Source organism: Triticum dicoccoides, chromosome 6B, assembly GCF_002162155.2.
Source record: "Triticum dicoccoides isolate Atlit2015 ecotype Zavitan chromosome 6B, WEW_v2.0, whole genome shotgun sequence".
NCBI lineage: Eukaryota > Viridiplantae > Streptophyta > Magnoliopsida > Poales > Poaceae > Triticum > Triticum dicoccoides.
In genome coordinates, this window is record NC_041391.1 from 366,053,305 (window position 1) to 366,058,656 (window position 5,352).

The following is a 5,352-nucleotide window of genomic DNA, read 5'->3' on the forward strand; positions in this document are numbered from 1 at the left end:
AATCATCACTTGGAACTCCGTTTTTGTTTCCCTTGTGCATCCCATCATCTCCATGCTTGTTCTTGCTCCAATGTCCATCCTTCTCCAAGCTAGACCCTTCATTCATCATCGATATCGACCGCTACACAATTTTGACACCTTGACCGTAAGCAAGAACGGCAACCTCTATATCATCTTGGTATTGTGATATCCTTTCATGGTACATTCCTTGCCATTGCATTAATAACCACCATAGCCAAATTTTGCATTGCTTTCCCATCGAGACTAGCCTTTGAGTATTGTTGGCAATGTGACTTGTGCACATTAGTGATCATATTTCCCATAGCATACATACCATATCATAGTGGTGCATATTTTGGTATCATCTTTTATGTCACAAAGTTGTCATCGCATACACAATTCCTATCTTGGTTCGTGAAGTTTTGCCTGAGAAAAAAGCTCAAAAGAGAAAGATCCAAACAAGCTTTTAAGCAAGAAGGAAAGATAAGCAAAGAGCTTATAAGCAAGAACCATAGCATCATACTACATTAAGATTGTCATACTCGATCATCTTGGATCATACTATTCAAATGCCATACATATAGCATACTTGGGATAGAAGTTGTTGCACTTTTCCTAGTAGGTTGTGCACAAGTCTTGTATCCGCTTATTGTGCAATCGTGCTAGCGTCTCTCTAGGTGTTGTGCAACAACAACATTTTCCGTGGTTTCCACATTTTCCACTCATTTTTTGGTTTGCACAACCCCATTTATCTATTTGCGTGTGTGTTTTCGTGTACCACTACTTGCTTGGTCTACTTGTTGCATTTGCAAATTTGTGAACACAACATGTTCGTGGATTCAATTGTGCTATTTCCACATTTTGGCTCATTCCTTGGTTGCACGACCCCACTTATCTATTTGCGTTTGTGTTTCCGTGTACCATATGTTGCTATTGGTCTACTTGTTGCATTTGCTAATTTGTGAATCTTTTCCAACATTATTGAGGCTCACTAACAATTGCATCAAATTTTGTGCCACCATCCTCACCAAGCTACACCATGAGCTTTTACTTGTGTAGGTGTGAGAACCGACAAGAATTGGTACCAATTGTGCTATTTCCTTGATCCACATTTGAGTGATCATTGATCCATCTTCAACATCGGTCAACGTACATTTGGTAAGTTCTTGTCTTCTCCACTCACATATTTTGCTTCGAATGATGGATAGGCCAAGTTCCTCTACCAACCCACTCTTCATTGAGCAAGACGATGACATGTCATCCTATGTCACCAAGAGCCACCTCTTCGGTGCACAACGAGCTTTGCATCAAGAACAACAAGCAATGAGTGACCGCATCGACAATATTGCCATCGACTTGCAACTCTCCGAGCAACGAACAAGAGACTACTTCGACAAAAAGCTCGACGCTCACAAACAAGAGAACGATGCAAGAATGGACGAGATTCATGCCTTGTTGGTGAAATGCCATTCTTCCACTTCGTCCTACTCAAGACAGGGCCGTTCGAGTCGACACACCGATGACACCTTCTCTGGCTCAAGTACCCCGACATCGAACACTCTACATTGAGCCGCGCGCCAAGACCGTCAAGCAAATCGCAATCCTCTACACGACATCTATCCTCAAGAGCAACTTCTAGTGCAAGAACATCGACATCGTCAAAATCAAGCTGCCTTTGCGCAAGCACAAGAACGACAACATCTACGACAACAAGAGGAAGAGCGAGCGCACCAACACCAAGACGAATAAGACGCCGAGGCTCAACGTCAAGAACAATGACTAAGCGAAGCTTTAGAACTTGAAGCGCAACGTGCCCTCCGAGAGTCAAGTCGAGCCATAGCCACGCGCAACCGGCAAAATCGCGAGTACCAAGAAGCACGTCGTGAAGAAGTTCAAGCGAGTAACTATCAAGCAAGAGTACATTGACAAGTCCCACAAGCTCAACAAAACCTCAAGTACGACAAGAGCAACATGAGGTTGACAATCCTCCACGCCAAGAGCAACACGAGGTTGACAATCCTCCACGTCAAGAGCAACATGAGGCTGACGTTCATCCATGTCAAGGACGTCATCATCATCCTCGACCCCAACACAATGAAGAGCAACACTACGACAAGCTAAAGTTCACCATGCCAAAGTTCCATGGAAGCAATGGTCTCGAAGAGTACCTTTCTTGGGCATTGAAGGTCGATAAGATCTTTCCTTTGCACAACTATGAGGAAGAGAAGAAGATCTCTATGGCATCCCTTGAGTTCCAAGCCTATGTGCTCATATGGTGGGAACAAATCCTTGAGCGCTGAGAAGCAAGAGGTGAACCACCAATCACCACATGGGAGGAAATGAAAGATGTCATGCGCGCACGCCTTGTGCCAACCTACTACAACCTCGACCTCTTCAAGAAACTCCAACTCCTCAAGTAAGGAACAAAGAGCGTTGAAGAATACTACAAGGAAATGGAGATTGCCATGATAAGAGCCATTGTCACAGAAGATGATGAGAAAACTATGGCCCATTTCTTGAATGGCCTCAATCATCCAATCAAGAAGATTGCTGACTTCCAACCCTACTAAAACCTCACTGAGCTCGTGTATCAAGCTACCAAAGCTGAACGCCAAGTGCAAGATGAATTCAAGTGCGCCAGATACTTGTCCAAGAGCTACAGCTTCTCCAACACCCAAGCTTCAAGGACTCCAACACCTTCTACCTCAACCAAGCCACCTACAAGCAACGGCGACAAGTCGAGTTTCAAGAAAACTTCAACAACCTCAAGTCGTCCTCCTACTACAAGCAACTACAAGCCCCGCGCTTCATCATCTACGCCAACCGATGAGACTGTCAAGACAAGTTCCATCAAGTGTTTCACATGTGGTGACCGAGGCCACAAGTCCTTTGAGTGTACCAACAAGCACACCATGATCCTCAACGACGACGGAACCTATGATTCCATGAGTGAAGAGGAAATGGAAGCCCTTGAGCAAGTGGCTATGCACCGGCGCATGAATGAAGATGAAGATGATCAAGTCTTTTATGATGAGGATTCGAGCCCCGCTCTCGCTGTCTCCAAAGTCTTGACTCTTCAACATCAACAAGACGAAGACCAAAGATGCCACATCTTCCACACCAAGGCTGGCATCGATGGAAGGTCTGTCAAGGTCATCATCGATGGAGGGAGTTGTCACAACTTGGCAAGTGAAGAACTATGCTCCAAGCTCCAATTGGTCAAGATGAAGCACCCGCACCCCTCCAAGGTCCAATTGCTAAGCGATTCCAGCACTATCCAAGTCGAGCATACGGTCAGAGTCTCTTTCAAGATCAGAGCATTTGAAGACACTTTGGAGTGCGATGTCGTCCCGATGTCCGTTTGCCACCTCCTTCTTGGTCGACCATGGCAATTTGACCGCAGCGTCATCCACAACGGGCGTACCAATCACTATAGCTTCAAGATGTAAGGAAAAGAGTATGTGCTACGACCTATGTCTCCAAGTCAAGTGATCACCGAAAAGCAAGCCACCCATCATGGAGAAACAAGTGAGAAACTGACCCACCCAAAAGAGAGTGAGCGCCACAAGCCAAAATCGAGTGCCTCCATGATGAGAGACAAGAAAAACTTAGTCCTATTTGCCACCAAAAGTGAGATGAGAGAAGTGTGTGAGAACCCATCTGTCCTTGTGTGCAAGGACGAGGCACCAAAAACTAACACCTCTCATGATCTACCTTTAGTGTTGTCTTCTCTTTTGCAGGAATTCCAAGATGTTTTCTCCGACGAGCTACACTACAAAAAAAGACACATCCGTGACATTTTGGGTCTAACGAATTTTTTTTCTGTCATACTTATGACACTTCTATGACGATAATTGTGACAAAACCCAGTATCATCATACATGTTGTGGGTCCTACTTCTATGACAAAAAATGGGCTTTTCGTCCTGGCTGGGCCGGAGACACAGCTGCATGACATTCTTTGGGCCGTCCATGACGGAGAAAACTGTGGTAGAAGCGAGGGCGAGGAAAATATCGGGGTGTTCCCGGTTACGGTGGGTGGTCAGGGCCGAGTGATGCACGGAGGTTTGCACGTTTCTCTCGTACATGCACGCGCGTGGGTGCGAGGCGTTGGGCTCTAAATGAACCCGAGCGAGGCATTCGCCTACTAAACCGAGCGATTGCACTGCAGGCTATGCGTTGCTGAACCCGAGCGATCGATCGATGGCTGTTAACTGAACCCAATTGAGCGATTCCTTCGCTACTGCTGCTAACTGAAGCCGATCGATGCTGCCTTCGGATGAACGGTGAGTGTTGCTAGGGGGTTTGGATGAACTGTTCCCAGTGGGGATGAATGAACAGGACCCCGTGGTGTTGCCTCTGGATGAACAGGACCCCGTGGAGGGCTGGATGAACAGGACGACCCCGTGGAGGGCTGGATGAACAGTAGATGGTGGAGGGGTGGATGAACAGTAGCCCATGGAGGGGTGGTTGAACAGGAGCCCGTGGAGAGGGCTGGTTGAACAGTAGCCGGTGGAGTAGCACGCGGTGGAGGCTGGATGAACAGTCGCAGGTGGAGGCTGGAGGAGGTAGACGGTGGAGATGAACAGTATCTCGTGGAGTCCCGTTTTGCGGTATGCCACACCCCTCCCGATGAACAGGACCCCCGTTTCGACCGTAGCGCTCCAACACAAGTCTGTTTCCTTCATTTTGCGGTATGCCACACCCCTCCAGATCAACAGGACCCCATTTCGACCATAGGAGGTCCAACACAAGTCCGTTTCCTCCATTTTGCGGTATGCCAGACCCCTCCCGATGAACAGGATCCCATTTCGAATGTGGCCGGTCCAACACAAGGACGTTTCCTCCGTTCTGCGGCACGCCAGGCCTCATTTCCATTGGCTGTTCCATCCAAGCCCTCCCGATGAACATGACGACACACTCCATTCCGACCCAGCCGGTTGGTTCCCCATGAACACGACGACGATGATGTTTCTCCGTTCTGACCCAGCCATGTACAGAGACTTGGCCGTACGTATGCACGAGTAGGCGTTTGAGATCCCGCCCATATGTACGTACGTGGCCATATTTTCTTTCTTGCACACTGGCCGCTGTACATACGTGTACATGCTACGTGCGCGCCTCTACTACGACACGTGCACGCCTCTACATCGACCAGTATGTACGTACACGTTCGCGACCAGAATGACAACGCTACGTACGCTTCGACCAGGTGGGTCCCGACTGTCAGGCACTTCCTTGCGTGCGAAGATGTAGCTGGTGGGTCCCAGCAGTCAGGGGGGCGAATTGTTTTTTTCCCGGACGCACTTTCTTGCGTGCAAAGATGTAGCTGGTGGATCCCAGCAGTCAGGGG